The 17,758-nt window shown below is 37.9% G+C and overlaps 1 protein-coding gene across 1 annotated transcript in view; it reads right to left on the reverse strand.

The window, feature by feature from the left end:
* DOK5 (docking protein 5) overlaps positions 1-17,758 on the reverse strand; it is a 174,980-nt gene that overhangs the window by 69,436 nt on the left and 87,786 nt on the right. The window lies entirely within an intron of this gene.

Below are 17,758 nucleotides of genomic sequence, written 5' to 3' on the forward strand. Positions count from 1 at the left end.
TTGAGATGGCATTTCACTCTTGTTACCCAGGCTGGAGTGCAATGGCGCGATCTCGGCTCACCGCAACCTCCGCCTCCGGGGTTCAGGCAAATCTCCTGCCTCAACCTCCTGAGTAGCTGAGATTACAGGCACACGCCACCATGCTCAGCTAATATTTTGTATTTTTAGTAGAGACGGGTTTTCACCATGTTGACCAGGATGGTCTCAATCTTTTGACCTCGTGATCCACCCGCCTCGGCCTCCCAAAGTGCTGGGATTACAGGCTTGAGCCACCGTGCCCGGCTAAAGTTTTCTCTTATTGTAAATTTATTTAAACAAAAACCAAGCTGATTTAAAACAAAATATAAATAAGACTAAAGGTGATAGTCATTATGGCAAAAATAATAAATAAATGACAAATGACTAAAAGTCAGGAAAGATACTGTTAACTGTTGTTATGAAATTGACTTTCTTATCGTTTAATTTCCTGCCGAGTCAAGGTGCAACAGATAAATAACATCGTATAATCACCTAGAAGAAGTCTCTGTTGCTTAGCAGAGGCATGACAATAGATTTTAACAAAAAACTGAGTGACAATCTTGTTCCCATTTGATATCTTAAAGACCATCTATCTCAATGGGGCCATTTGTTTTCCTTGTGCTTTTTCGCCCATTTCACAATTGTATTTTGTAAGCAACGGAGAAAATAAAGCATTTCAAGCTCCATGACTGAAACCCGAAATATGTCTGAGAATTATGATTTAAAGGACAAAACGGCTGTTACAAAGAAAGGTCTAAAGGAGATGCAGTTATAAATTTTCATTATTAACGGACAGAGTTCTGATAACAGAAAAGAAAGGTAAGTCAAATTTTATTATTAAAAATGATGTGTAAATGGTTATTCATTTGTAGCTATCCTTGTATATGATCTTTTCGCCCAAACAACAGCAGACCAAATTAGAAAACCAAAATAACTTCTGTGTATTTTCTGGGCAGTTACCTGTCTGGTAATTCTTTCAATTTAATCATTTGACTCTTCTCAAATTCTCAACTTTCTTTTCTTTTTTCAGGATATATTTAGGCTTACTGGCTCTAGAGTTCTTTCTCTTGAAATGGAACTAAAATTTGTAGCTATCAAAGAAGACCAGAAGTGTCTATATGGCTTACTAAAAATGTCAACATTAGGACCTTTGAAATACTTGAATTTCTCCAAAATTCGGGCATTTGATTTCAAAATCCCAGATTAACTTTATATTTAATCTGGTTTTGGACATCCTGAAGTAATTCCTTACAGAAATTATCATAAACTACCTAGGAATTCACATAAGATAATGGTAAAAGGTAAAGAACTTTGAATGGGAGGTATTTAATGCATGAAGTAAATGCATGATCCAACTTGTGATCATGGAGGTTGGAAAAGATTCAGTAAAGATAAAGCTTGGCAAAAATGATTCTCTCCCCAGTATTCAAGGGTATTTAATTCTGCAGCTCACAGTAACCTTCATTTTCTGTCCTTGATTGAGTTATTTATCAAGAATCATTCATTCCCTCTCAGCCCTTGCAACTTGCTTCCTATGACTTTAGACCTGTCCATGCAACTTGCTTTGGCCAATAGAATGTGAACTAACATGCCTTAAGTACACGTAATTAGATCAGTCTCTCCCTCCATGAGTTTCAACTTTCCACCATGAGAACAACATTGCCCTCCTTCCTGGATTTCTGAACAGACAGGTGAATCTCAGCTGAGTTGAACTAATCCAGGTGTATTCAGTACACTCACAGCTAATCAATCCAGACCCCTCATGTAACAAGAGCGAGAGACAAAGATGTGTTGCTGTAAACTGTTAAGATGTTGGAATTATTGCCATGGCAGACATTGGCTAATACACCCTCTGTTTGATTTACTTTGGGTCTAGGAATTTCAGAGTTTAATCTCAAATCTCATTGTGTGAACAATATTGCTTCTCATATGTAGATTTCCTAGCCAAATATCTAATATCAGGGAAGTCTACTAGAACATTGGCTATCAGTTTTATTTTAGCAGTTGGATCATGTTTTCTTTGAAATTTTGAAAGGAAATCTAACACAGTGTCCCATTACATGGATGCACAGCTAGTATAATAAAGAAATGAATTCCACTCTAATCCTCTTCCCGATAGTAACAATTATAAATCTACTTCTCAAGAAAGGAGCCCATTCACTTTAATCAAACACAGAATACTGAATGATTTTAAAGTGATACTAAATCCTTCGGATGATATGACATCCTTGGTAAACGATTATTAAGTCCATTATAAGTATCAATGAAGTGAAAATCAAAGAAGTAACTTAAGTATAATTTCACAGAAAGGAGGGGATGGAGCCACACTCAAATCTAGAACTTCGGCTTCTAAAACAAGTATGATTTTCCTAATACTACTCTCGATAGCATGTGTTTTTTAAAGATCAAATAACATAATATGAATGAATACATGAAAGGCTGAGTAAATGAGCAAGTGAATAAAATTAAAGATGCAAAGGGTCCTAGGGCAATATGTTAAAGGATATTTCTGCAAATCATAAACTGTATCTTTCAAAGCACATCACTTGGAAGTAGGAAAAAATGAATGCAAATCTCAATTTCTAAGTAAAAATATTTTGTCAATTCAAAAGAAGGCAGTCCGAACTCAACTCATATTTCCTACTTGGACTTTAAGATGTGTAAGAAAACTCAGCTTTTCAAAACCACTTGCTTTTCTGTGGGTATATGCGGCACCATGATTTAAAGCCCAGGCAGGCTACCACGCAAATGAAATTTAAGATACACAGCATAGATATCTGCACGTCAGGTCCTATGGCAAAGCACATACAGTAAAGAACAGAAATCTCAAGACTGCAGTTCAGTGAATCTTCATTTGTGTAGTCACCATACAGAGCAACATATAAAAACAATTTCAGCCAATTCTGCCCTTCCTGGTCATTACTGCCCACATATAAAGCTACCACGCTGATCTCTATCACCATTGATTAGTTGTTTCTTTCAAAAACTTTATATAAATGGAATCAGATCATATTTTTTTGTGTCTGAATTCATTCATCCGATATCATGTCTGTGAGATTCATCCATGCAGTTGAAGTTATAAGAAGTTTTGGCTTCTGTACAATAGTCCATTATGTGAATGACCATTTTATTTATTTAAAATTTGTCTTAAATTTTTGTTTGCTTTCACTTTATATGTATCTCTTATAGAAACGTATAACTGAGTTTAAGAAATACAAAGTTGAATTATTATATTTTTATCCAATCTAAGGCATTGTCTTTTGACATAGATGTTGTCAATTTAAATTAATTATTATGACTGACATTTTGGGAATATTCTCAGACCTCTTTTATTCTTCCTAATTATTTTAATGCTTCTTTAAAAAAGCAAAGGTATTCTTTGTTTTCTGCCTCTGTTCTTTTCTCCAAGAATTCTGTGTTCATTATTTTTTTCCAAAATTTTATTTTTAAGATTTTCAAATACAGAAAAACTAAAATAATAATGCAACAAACACTAATGTAACATCTACTTAGGATGAACAATTATCAACGTTTGCTACTTTTATTTTTTGATTATCCTCTCTTTACATATAAATGTAATAAGTGTTTGTGTGCTGGTGTGTGCTCATAGATGTGCATATACTTGCTTTCGGTTAAATGATTTGAAAGTAAATTATAGGCATTAATATAATTTATCTTTACAACTCCAGCAAATATTTTTTTCACATAATGTGGTTGTCTTGTAATCCCAGCACTTTGGGAGGCCAATGTGGGTGGATCATGAGGTCAGGAGTTTGCATCCAGCTTGGCCAACATGGTGAAACCTCATCTCTACCAAAAATACAAAAATCAGTCAGGCGTAGTGCTGGGCACTTGTAGTCCCAGTTACTCAGGAGGCTGAGGCAGGAGAATCACTTGAACCCAGGAAGTGGAGATTGCAGTGAGCTGAGATAGTGCCACTGCACTCTAGCCTGGGTAACAGAACGAGACTCTGTCTCAAATAAAATAAAATAAAATAAAATAACAGGGTTCTCTCACATTACTTAAAAGCCATTTACACAACTAAGAAAATAGGCAATAGTTCCTTGTATATTTCACTTCCATCCCATATCCCAAGTTCCCTAAAAGTCCACAAAGGTTTTTTAGAGCCATGTTCATCCCTGTCCACCCTCAATCCAATCCAGAATCCCATGAGGATTCATGCCTTGCATTTCTTTGTATCTCTGAGTCATTTTTAAGAAGAGTTCACATTTTGTAAATGATTCCTGCCTGTTGAAAAGATCGTGTCAGTTTTCTTGGGGAATGTTCTATGTTCTAGATATGTCTGTTTTTCCCCAGTGCCCTTAATTTTTCTGTTCCCTGTGCTTCTTCTAAAATGGAAGTTACATTTAAAAGTTTGATGAGATTCAGATAAACATTTTTGTTAAGAACGCTTTGTAAGTGACGCTGAGGACTTCACATGGCATCACATCAGAAGGCCAAGAATGCCGGAAAACCCTCCATGCAATGAGGCTCAGCTTGATCGCTTGGAGTAGCTACCATTTCTCTTTATGGTAAAATAGCAATTTTTCCTCATTGTAATTAGAGCCAGCTGATGTTTTCGTGTCACCTATTTCCTTTTTAATTTTTCCTTTCCTATTTAAGTCTTTATTCCATCTGGCATCCACTTTTAATATGGTATATATAGAAATTCAATACTATTTTTTTCTATAGAGTTTTCCCAGCCATTTCAGCAAACAATCTTAGCATTCACCTAGGGCTCTCCTCTGCATCAAAATGCTATTCTTTTTATTCCCCCATTTGTCCACCTAAGCACACATGTCTATGATTGCCAGGTTCAAGATAAACATTGACTGAGGACATTTTTCCTATTTCTACTCCACAATGCTTGTCACTAATATAATCTGCAGAGATCCAGATTATTACTAGAGTCACTATTGTTATTCAATTTTTAAATTTCAAAAATGTGTAACTGCTGCCTTTAGTCACGTGAGCAAGTTCAACTCTTTAGAGTTTACTCCGCATGCTTCGCTGGCATCAGTGCCCACCATACAGCCCTTGCATGCACAGATATCCTCATCCTCAGTTTTTAACTTAGATGTGTCACTAGGTGCACTGCTATACACACTCAGGTAGCTTCCTCAAGAAAGGAACAGCGGCAGACCCAGGCGCAGTGGCTCACACCTGTAATCCCAGCACTTTGGGAGTCCCAGGTGGGCAGACCTCCCAAGGTAGGGAGTTCGAGATCACCCTGACCAACATGGAGAAACCCCATCTCTACTAAAAATACAAAATTAGCCAGGCATGGTGGGACATGGCTGTAATTCCAGCTACTTGGGAGGCTGAGGCAGGAGAATCACTTGAACCCGGGAGGTGGAGGTTGTGGTGAGCCGAGATCATGCCGTTGCATTCCGGCCTGGGCAACAAGAGTGAAACTCTGTCTCAAAAAAAAAAAAAAAAAAAGAAAAAGGAACAGTGGCATTAAAACATCACATCATCATCAGCGTCTTCATGGGCATTTCAGCAGAAATAGCCAGCTGGCTGTAACCACAAGTCGGAACCATACTTATTGAGGATATGAAAAAAACCAAGCAGAGGTAGATACAGGTGTTTATCTGGTCCAATTGAGAAGGGATATGGGTGATGCTCTGCTTCTCAGTCCTTCTGGTGGCACCTGCATTCCATCATTAGCTGGGCCTTCAAAACTTCCCCAGGCAGCACAGCATCCTTCCTTCAACAGACTTGTGGCAGATGGTGAAGGCAGCCCGGCTCACCTGTCCCGGAGCAGTGCAGGAAATGACAGAAGGCTACCTTGTTGGTGATGTGCTTTTTGGCTCCAGCACGTGATTATGTTGGATGGCACTGCCTGAATAATCAGTCCGAACAAACTTTGATTCTCTCTTCTCAAGATATATTCCAACTGCATGTGTTCTTCCCACAGACTCTGAGTTCCTCTGAAAGAAATGGCTCTCTGCATAGTTGGAAAAAGTAAAGCTGCACACTGAAGTTCTGCTTATCCAGTGGACAGCTCATTGGAACTTTCGGAAAGCTCCTATATGCTTCTCTGCAAAAATGGCCTTATTGTGATGCTGGAAGTCATTTTGCGGAAGAGAAACACCTACTGAAATAAAGTCAACACACGACTGATTTTATTAACGTAAGGGCCCGACTTTATCTTTAAAGCCCCACTGAAATCCATCTCACTTGTGTGGTCTTTTTCTGTGGCTCCCAGCAAGCACTCTCCCTGCTCTGGGCTTTGCACTTGCCCTTCTTTCACCTGGAAACACTTCGTCGAGATGCCATTGGCTCACTCTTACCCTGCAGTCAGTGACTTGCATATTACCGTCTCAATGATACCATTCTTGATTATTCTACTTAAAACTACAACCCTCTCCTTCCATATTTCCTATCCTCTACTCCTGCTTTGGCACCAATACACTATATATTTTGCTTATATGTATTCCTTTCTGTCTCCCTCTATTCCCCAGTGGAGTAGGATCAGGGCTTCATCTGCCACCATATCCCCAGTGCCAAGAACCACGCTTTGTACGGGGTAGACCCTCAGTAAGTGCTTGTTAAATTCAAGTTGTGCTTCCAGAGGTGAATACTGGCAACACCCCCACTGTAACAGCAGAAAAGCTGAGAGGCACAGTGATGTCATTAACATGCCCAGGGTTGGACGGTTCCCAACCAGAGGGCTGAGGCAGGTGAACTCCAGAGAATGATCATTTAGACCAAGTCTGCACAAGTACAGCAGAATCACACAAAGGGAAAGATCCAATAATCTGATCTATAAGGCTCCCAAAGGTTCCAAGACCTACAAAAAAAGGGAGCTCCCTGCCTTGCTTCTGGGCCATTTATAGAACATTAAAGGAAAGACTATGATAGCATAATAACCATAATAATGGCAGTGGCTGACATTCATTTGGTTCTTAATTATATGCCAGGTATCAAGTTCTAAACACTTCACATCAATCATGTCATTTAATTTTTTTTTTCCAATCTTCTAATGGGCTGGCACTATGTGTTCCCATTGTACATATGGGAATGTTGAGACAAAGAGGTTAATTTGTTCATACAGTTGGCAAATAGCAGAAATAGTAATTCAAACACAGAAAATTGAACAACTCTTTACTAAACCAACACATGAGTACAGGGAAAAAGAGCAGAGAGGCCATCACTTCTGAGTTAGGCCTTGTTAGTCCTAAGGTAAGTCTTGAAGGATCAGCATGGGTTTATGAGGGAAAGAAACCAAAGATGAGTTTCCAGGCAAAAGAACCTACACGTGCAGAATCATAAGAAGGCAGGGTTTGGTATGATGAAAACGTAGGGAAGAGTGATGGGAGGAAGGCGGCACTGGGAAACCAATGAGCATGAGGCTGGAGTAGGCAGACCAGAGCTAGACCCTTAAGGGCCTGGTGCATGAACGCAGGAGTTTAGGGTGAACCGTAACATCTGAAGAGCACAGATTGAAAGGCTTAAGCAGGAAATGGAACAGTCATATTTATGCACTAGAAAGATGATTCCATAGGCCACTGGTCCTCAGTCTGGGGAAGATTTTGCCCACCCCCTTCTCCAGAGATATTTGGCAATGTCTAAAGACATTTTTGGCTGTCAGAATTGAGAAGATGCTACTGGCGAGGAGGAAAAATGGCAATTAATTTAAAATAGGTAATAAGCTTTAAGACTAGGCCACACAAATAATTACAAAGAATAGAGAAGCAAGTAAACCACCCCTCCCAGCGTAAAATGGCCTGCAGTTAGCTAAAGTAGACCCAGCATAGCCTCCTCCCTCCAAGATAAGGCACCCAAGCATATCTCTCTACCTGCAGCCCACAAGCATATTTCTGTAAAAAGTTATTCTTCCCAGCTGCCAGATATGGGAGTTGGTTCCACATAGACAGTGTATGAATTCTCAAGGTTGTATAGTTATCACAAGTCAGTAACTAACTGTCTTTGTTTAAACCCATTTTTTTCCCCACCTTATCTTTCCGCACCAAAATTTATATAAGCAAGGTATGTTCCTTCGTGCAGGGCTGGCGGCCATACGGACGGCAAGGCCACTGTCAGCTGGAGCTCCAATAAAGAGATACTGTTGGGTCTCTCGGTCTCTCTGTTCTTCTCGGCTCAAATTTCTGTAACACTGGCATCTAGTAGGTCAAGGCCAGGGATGCTGCCAAACCTCTTACAATGCACAGGACAGACTCTCACCACCAAAATGTCAACAGTGCTGATGTCATACACAGTAAAAGTGGACAATGAACAAGGCAGCTGCATCATATAACTATAAGAAGCACTATTCAAATGGAATCTCTCAGAATGACACCTCCTGGATTTGAGGTTGTCTAGCTGGCCTGGCCACACATGTTGATCCTTAACCACGGGAAGGATGGGAACAGGACCCGAGGGCGGGAGATGAGGTCCTGAGAGCCCAGCAGACAAAACAGCAAAAAGCGATAAAGACTTTCACCTAGGCAAGAATAAAGAGGAATAAAAAAGCAGGGAGATATTTAAGAAATAGTTAATTACTATGCAGTTCCTGGTTTCTAGTTTTCTGAGTATCAAATACACAAACTACTGTGATTCCATCAAAGAAAAGAAATACTCAACACTCTCCTAAATTACAAATAAATCTTTATGCTAACCAATTAGGAATTTCCAAAAATGGACTGTCAAATTAATTTGTCTGTTTAAAGCCATACTCCAGATGTCTTATTCATCATAAATGATAGTATTCATGGAAATAAATGTTTAACAGCCAACAATTAACAAAGTGGTCATACTTTAAAAGTTTAATTTGCTACCGATACAGTTTTGCATTAACAACTTGGAAAACAATTGAAAATTATACAATTCAATTTTCCAAATGGATTATTTTGTAACTAGACAGTGAAACTGTTGAAATTTATTCTGCTGTTTCAAAAAGATTAATACAACAGGATTTTTAAAAACACATTCCCTTAAGGAACTGGTATATTCCTGTTAGAAATATGCAATTAGTCTGCATTTTGTGGGAATATTAACTATGTTTCTAGTGTGCTGCAAAGTCAAAAGCCATTTTAAAAAAAATAAGATCTGAATTCCAATTTTCCCTTTCTTTTGCTGATGGTAATTTACAGATGATGATTTATTTATGTTTACCAAGTTAAAACAAGACTTCACCTAAAAGGCAGTTTTCCACCTTGCCTTTGTAGGTTGTATTCTAATTATTTTTTTCCTGTGGGACTGAATGACTTAAGTGAGCAATTCACTTTGTTTATGCAAGTTGCAAAGCTCTGCAGAAGCTTCAAATTATTTCATTCTTTTAAAAAATTAAAGTAATTATCCTACCGAAAATAAAGAGGCGCAAGCCCCTTTAACTTCTGTCAGTTGTCTTACAAAAAAAAAAAATAACATGAAAGCCATCCATTTCTGAGTCCACAATGCTTCTGAAGTGTTCATAAATAACCCAATTAAATTATGACAATGATTTTTATGAATGTTTAAAATTTCAGAGTACTCTAAAATACTTTTATAAGCATTTCTATTAAAAATTCCCAAAAGATTTTGTATCATGTAATTTACAGATGACGATTTATTTATGTTTACCAAGTTAAAACAAAACTTTTAACCTTTTCATATTATCTTTTCTAAAAAAGCACCAATGACTTAAATGCACAGTGCCAATGAGCACGGAAAAGCAACCAAGAGGAACACATTCAGTTCTCATCAAAAATTATATCCACAAGACATTTTAACCACAAGCTCCTCCCAGGACCTCTGAACATAGCAGTTTAAGCAAAGGCTTTATTAAAAATGTCTTAAGAAAGAACCAGTCTAGACAGTTATATTCCAGTCCTCATATACATGGTTTCATTCTTTCCAAAAATATCTACATGCCCTTGGTCACTTAAAATAAACCGGACTAGCACCTGTCTGAGTTATAAATGTGGATGTCTCCTTGAAGAGTGAATCTTTATTTGTACATGTGAAATAACTAAAACAATCCATTTGTGCATTGTGTCTTCCTTTAAAAATGCTGAAGTTGAAAAGTTTACATCTGAAATTTACAGAGAGAATGGAATCTGCCATGAGGAGGACTTTCATAAGCTGTCAGGGCATGTATGACTTTATATAACCTTTGTAGAGACATCGTGACAGTAACTAGAAAAATCTTAAAGGTGCAGGATATTACCTGATAACCTCACTTCTAAAATGATTTCATCTGCAAATATTAGTCTGAGTACATAGAAATAGATACACAAGTTCTTTACTGTAATAGAATTTGTATTAGCAGAAAATTGGAAACACTTTTGTCCATCAATTTGGGTATGCTTAAACAGATTATGGCATATTGATATTAAACAGTACCCTAGAGCTGTTACATTAAGGCAGTATAGCCATTAATTATTGACTTAGAATTATAGTCAAAATATGAGGAAAGGGGACTAATTTGTGTGATCATATAATTTATCTTATTAACCACAATATTTTGAATATGAAAGGAACTGACACTATAATTTATGCAAGAACCACAGGCTCACCAAAATGTGTCCTACAGAAACGTGAATTTATGGACTACTTAAATATAACATGTATAATATGTAATGAATTACTCCATTTTTAGCTCTTAAACTAATTTATGTGTATATGAGAATATGCTTCTGTTTATGTAGTCAGAGGAAAGAGGTTGAAAAATGTACATTAAATTATTAGCATTTTTTTCTGATGGCAGGGACTAGGATCCAACATCAGATTTTTTTTTCATTTTAGTTCATACATTTCAGAATTATTTATATTTGTTACAGAAAACATGTTTTTAATGATTTAAAGAATAAGAAGTATAAAGAGAAAAACATAAATCTGGAAAAAAATTTAAACAGATGAGTAGATTTCCATCTTTTGCCAACAGAATTTCTTGAGCAATGACTGTCTTGGCTAATAATAGCCTGCGATTTCCCCCAAACTAAAACACTATTTGATAAACTTTTCACCAACTTGAGAAGACCTACCCTTTCCTTTTGGCATCGTTTACGAAGAGATTATATGTGTGCTTGGATTATGTTTAAGTGTTTATGTACATATGCATACAAATGTGAAACTGGATAGATTTTATCCTAGAGATACATGCTATTAAGAAATTCATGCAAGAAACACATATGAATGGAGGAAGAATATCTATCACCAATGCGCTTCATCAGTAAAGTTTGGTTTTGTCTTGGTTTTCTTATTTCATTATGTATATTGTGTGTTCCTTAAGAATATAAGTTAACAAAGAACAAATAGTCCAATGACAGACTAAACAAATTAAACTTTTATAAACTGTTAAAAACCGGGGACTCTTCCCAAAATGCAAAGATAATTAATCATTTCTAAAATGAGTTATACAATTGTGGGGTAGGAGAGAAAAATCATTTAAATGAGATGATTGTTTTGTCATATCATAGACCAAAAATAACTGGCTTATAAAAATTAGATACTCAATTTAAAAGACCTTAAAGTATATTACAAATTAAATGAAATAATCAGATATAAATGTCATAAAGCATACAGGATATGAAAGCTGAACATTAGAAGATGCTGATGAAATAAAATTTTTAAATCCTTTAATAAATGGAGAATCATACCATGTTCATGAATGGACTTAACACAGAAAAGATGCTAATTTTCCCACAATTTCATCCATAGGCTTAACATAATTTTCAAAATCCCAACAAGGATTTTCAGTAGATGTAGACAAGCTTATTTTTAAGTTTTATGGAAAGGCAAAGCCACTAGATTAGCTAAAATAACTTCAAAAAAGAGAATAAAGTGAAATGAATCAGTCTACCAATATTTAAGATTATTATATAGCCACAGTAATCAAGATAATATGGTATTGACAGAGAAATAGATATATGATCAATGGGAAAGAATAAAGAATCCAGGAACAGACTCACATAAATATGCTCAAATAATTTTTGGCAAAAGTAGAAAAGCAATTCAATGAGAAAAGAATTTTTTCAACAAATGATAGTGACGTAATTGGACAATCACAGGGAAAAAGAATTAAACTCAACCTACATTTCACTCTTTATACAAAAATTAAACTCAAAATGAATCATATTTAAATGTGAAACTTAAAACTATACCTTTTTTTAAGAAAAAAAATGAAAACCTTTAGGATCTAAGTTCAGGCAAGGAGTTCTTAGACTTGATAACAAAAACATGATCACATGATCAAAAAAGTACAAATTCATAAATTGGATCTCATCAAAATTAATACTTTTCTTCTGCAAAAAATCCTGTTAAAAGGATGTATAGAAAATTTATGCATTGGGAGAACATATTTGCAAGCACAAATCTGACACACACACACACACACACACACACTCTCCCAAAACTCAATAGTAAAAAATGAAATTAGAAAATAACTCAATACATGAAGAGACATTTCATAGACAATATACAGAAGCATGTTCATCATCATTCGCCATAAGGGAATGCAAATTAAAACCACAGCAAAGTGTCACTTTTAGAATGACTAAAATAAATTCCAGTGCTTTTGGAGGCTGAAGAGGGAGGATCATTTGAGGCCAGGAGTTCAAGTCAAGCCTGGGCAACACAGTGAGATCTCATCTCTATAAAACGTTAAAAAATTAGCCAGGTGTGGTAGTGCATGCCTGTAGTCCTAGCTACTTGGTAGGCTGAGGTGAGAGGATCTCTTGAGGCCAGGCCTTCAAGGCTGCAGTGAGCCATGATTATGCCACTGTACTCCATCCTGGGTAATGGATCTTGCCTTGAAAAAACAAACAATGACTAAAATAAAAACAATGACAACATCAAATACCAAATGCTGGCGAGAATGCAGAGAAACTGGATTACTCATACATTGCTCATGGAACTGTAAAATGGTAGAGCCCCTCTGGAACACAGCTGGACAGCTTTTTACGAAACTAAACGTGCAACTACCCTATGACCCAGCAATTGCATTCTTCAGAATTTATCCCAGAAATGGAGAGGATGGGGGGCAACTTATGTTCATTCAACATGAACTTGAATATTCATGCCAGTTTTATTTGTAATGATGAGAAACTAAAAACTGCCCAGATGTTCCTCAATGGATGAATGTATGCAAACTCTGGTGATACATTCCATGGATTACTACTTAGCAATAAAAGGGAATGGACTATTGATATGCACAACAACTTGGATAAATCCCAACGGATTTAGGTTGCATGAAGAAGGCCAATCCCAAACGATTACATATTCTTGAAAAGAAAAAAAAAATGAAAGAAATGGGAAACAGATTAGTGCCTGCTGGGGTGGGAGGACTGGAGGATGTGATTACAAAAGGGCAACACAAAGTCCTTTTGCTGATGGAAATGTTCAGCATCTTAATGTGGTGGTGGATACAAGAACCTACAGGTGACAACACGCAGACAGTAAGCTTCTTGGAGCTTACAGTACACTAGCAGTAAACAAATATACAAGTAGATGACTTTTTTCTTTAAGAGACAAGAGTCTTGCTATGTTGCTCACACTGCTCTCAAACTCCTGGGCTCAAGTGATCCTCCCACCTTAGCCTCCCAAAATGCTGAGATCCCAGGCGTGAGCCACTACGCCTGGCCAACACAATGCTATGCACTTAATATATGGTCGTTTTTCTTGTTCACAGTTTCTGTTTTAGAGGTTTCAGGTTACCACAGTCAACCATGGTCTGAAACTAGGTGAGTATGGTACAATAAGATCTTTTCAGAGAGAGAAGCCACATTCCTATAACTTTTCTTACAGTATATCATTATAATTGTTCCATTTTATTATTAGTTATTGTCAATCTCTTACTGTGCCTAATTTATGAATTAAACCTTATCATAGGTATGTATGTATAGGAAAAAACATAGAATATATAAGGTTGAGAGCTATACGCCGTTTCAGCCATTCACTGGGGGTCTTGGAATGTATCCCCCAAAGTACAACACTAAAGAAATGTGACTCAGAGTAGCATAGAGTATTCAAATAAGGCCCTTTTCAGGCACTGAAATTGAGCTCATCCCTGGAGGAAGAGGAAAAAAGTGGGGGAAAAGCTTGATAGACCAAAGGAACCAAAACTGCAAAGGCTTTGGGACAGGACAAGTGAAGGGAGGTCAGCGTAGCAAAGTGACAAGTGGCATGGCAAGACGGACAAACGCGCTGGAGCAGAATCATGCAGGGCCTCGGAGCCCAGGGAATTGGCACTGTGCTTTGATATAATTCTAAGCGTGATGGGAAGCCTCAAAAAAAAAAATCCTTCAGAAGCACAGCTTTGACACCAACTTGTACTTGCATCTCACAGGTGATACCTGATCCGGTGTTTGTGACTCATGCCTCTGTAGATGTTACAACATGGGACTGACTTTCACCTTGTTTCAACCATGGTCATACTACATGGTACACGTATTTTTCTCTCTCTCTCTGATTTTGTTCTTTGTATTTTCTTTGAAACCTGTCATTCTGACATATAAAACATTCAGCTTTCCAATCACAATTAGGGTACTCTCACAGAGGAGGCATAGGCACAAATTCATCCTTGACAGTTTTAATGGTGTTATTGACCAAAATAATATTTCATGAAGAATGTGTGTATCTCCAATAAAATATTATTATAGCTGAAGTATTTGTAATGTTTTCCATCACAACGAATGTATATATATAAACTATAAATAACTGAAAAAAATAGGAGTCTAGGTCCATCGCAAATAAAGTATGATGGTAATTTTATTTGTAATTGACACATATTAAAATAGTAGACCTACTAAATACAGTGTTACATGTTGCCTCCTGGGAATACGATTGATTTCTCTTTCTATCATTAGTGCAAGGGGTAAATTAGAGATTTTAAAAAATTTAAAGGCAGCTTTCAGGCCAATGCAACCCAGAGAGAGATTCAATTTGTCCTTTGTTGTATTTTTAAATTACACTTAAATATTAAAACCATTCCACTAAAAGATCTTTGCTTCCAGTTTCGCTTGAAACAATGGAATGTGTGACAAGAGCGAGCCCACATCGCCGTCATACAAAACCTGGTATTGAGTAATGTGAAAGTAAAAAAAAAAACCTGACAAATAGAGAAGAGAAAAGCAAAGGCGACAGGCAATAAGATCGTCAACAAATGACACTGATGTAAGAATCACTTTCTAACATTTATGGGGAAAGGTACAGGGGTTTAAGCATGTTATTGAATGCTCCACATAAAATAGAATACTTATTGAAAGTAATGTAATTATCAAAATTTGTAAGGAAGAAGAAAGAGTTGGTGAGATTACATAAATGAGCCAAACCATTAACGTTCTAAAGGGGAGGAATCTGTTGATGACGTTGGAAGCTAACAAAACAAGAAACAAAGTTATAAACACATCATTTAGAGTTGCAGAGGCAACTACCAGGAAAATGAACACCAGGAACAGCAATGGTGATTAAGCCTCGGGAGGCAGATTCGTTTCCTAGAATAGGGCTACAGTGACAAAGTACCACAAACTGGGTGTCTTGCCCAACAGAAATGTATGCTCTCACAGTTGAGAGGTCAGAGTCTAAAATCGAGGTGCTGGTAGGATTGGTTCCTCCTGGAGGCTGTGAGGGGAGGCCCGTTCCATGTGTCTCTCCTAGCGTCTGGTGGCTGTCGGCGGTCCTTGCCACCTTCTGCTTGTAGCTGTCTCACTCCAGTCTCTGCCTGTCTTCAGCCGGCTTTCTCCCTGTGTGTCTGTGTCTCTTTATAAGGGTACCAGCTATTGGACTGGTGTCCACCCTAATCCAATAATCTCACTGCAACTTGAATTTTTCTACAAAGATCCTACTTCCAAATAAAGTCACATCCAGAGGTACCAGCGGTTACACTTTCAGCAAATCTTTTTGGGAGGTCACAATTCAACCCACAACAGAAGGGTAGGAATAAAGCAGGCACTGCTACTTTTCATGATAAGCTCTTCAATACCATTTGATTTTTTTTTAACCTTGCGTATGTTTTAGATTGATTTTTTAAATGTAAATATGTGTACAAATGAGGCCAGGCACAGTGGCTCATGCCTGTAATTTCAGCACTTTGGGAGGCCAAGGTGGGAGGATCACTTGAGCCTATGAGTTCGAGACCAGCATTGGCAACAATAGCAAGACCCCATCTCTACAAATAATAAAAAAAATTAGCCAGGTATGGTGGTGCACGCTTGTAGTTCCAGTAACTCAGGAGGCTGAGGTGGGAGGATTGCTAAAACCCAGGAGGTAGAGGTTGCAATGGGCCGAGATAGCACCACTGCACTCCAGCCTGGGTGGCAAAGTAAGACCCTTTCTCAAATAATAATAATTATAAATAAAATTTAAAATGTGATGTCATTATCTCTGTTATTAGAGGGTCTTCTCCATAAGGCAAAACCATGCATGTACACAGATGACAGAGAATTTGGCATGTGAGTCACATGGCCCTTTTAATTCTTAACACACCAGGGTTCCCTAATATTTATACTATGTAATACTAGTATAATTAGGACAAAAATCATTTTCTGGGAACCCTGAGGGTCTATGGAATCCAAAGCACCTACGTTGTGTGAGACACTATGCTGGGCCCCTAAGATAGATACAAAGATGAATAAAGCATGGTTTCTATCTCCAAGAAATTCAAATCCAACAGACAATGACCATGTCAGGATATTCCTGACTATGAATAACAGAATTCCCTACCCAGAGTGCACTGGATCATGAGAAAATTTTACTATATCTCTTACAGTTAGGACTCTGCTGCACATGAGACAAAATCCAACAATATAAAGGCTTAAACAAGATAGAATTTTATTCCTCTCATATAAAAGAAATCCAGAGGTAGGTGGTCTTGGGCTGCCCTAACACAGACCAGCCCTGAACACCCAATCCAGGCTTCACCTGTTGCTGTGCTATCCTCAATCCATGGGCTTTCCAGTATCATGGGCCAAGATGGCTGATGCTCATTTTCAAATCAGTAGGAAAAAGCAAGAGACAAAGAAGGACATGTGTCTTCTGTGCTTATTCCCCTGAGGCCCAGAATCAATTGCAAAGACATATCTCACTGCACAGGGGTCTTTACTATGGGTTGTCTTGTGTCTAACTAGAAATCAGACGTTCATTACCAAAGGAGTCAGCCCCATTAAATGCATACTATAATAAATAAAGCCCTGCATTCAATGTGACCAGTGTAACCAGGCAGAATGGGCTCAGCAGAGGAACTGCCTCAGGGAACGTCAAGAAGACTCATGGGGAGGTGAAGACAGAGCAGAGATTTTGAGGGACTGATAAATGTTTGCCACATGGACCAGGAAAGAAAAGGGGTCTCTGCAGTAGAGAGTTGCATGCAAAGCTGATGACGAATTGGATTTGGGAGGGAATATGGAAGAGAGTAAGTCAAAGACAACTCTCTGGCTTCTGCCTTGAATAACAGAATGGATTTTGATGCCGTACAATAAGCGACGGAAGCCCATAAAGAAACCAAGCTCAGGCCGGGCATGGTAGCTCATGCCTATAATCCCGGCACTTTGGGAAGCCAAGGCGGGGTGGATCTCCTCAGGTCAGGAGATCAAGACCAGCCTGGCCAACCTGGTGAAACTCTGTCTCTACTAAAAATACAAAAAATTAGGCGGGCGTGGTGGCAGATGCCTGTGATCCCAGCTTCTTGCCTCTGATCCCAGCTAGTCGGAAGGCTGAGACAGAAGAATCGCTTGAACCCAGGAGATGGAGGTTGCAGTGAGCCAAGATTGCACCATTGTACTCTAGCCTGGGTAACAAGAGTAAAACTCCATCTCAA

The sequence above is a fragment of the Cebus imitator genome, unplaced genomic scaffold (genome assembly GCF_001604975.1).
Source record: "Cebus imitator isolate Cc_AM_T3 unplaced genomic scaffold, Cebus_imitator-1.0 Scaffold99, whole genome shotgun sequence".
NCBI lineage: Eukaryota > Metazoa > Chordata > Mammalia > Primates > Cebidae > Cebus > Cebus imitator.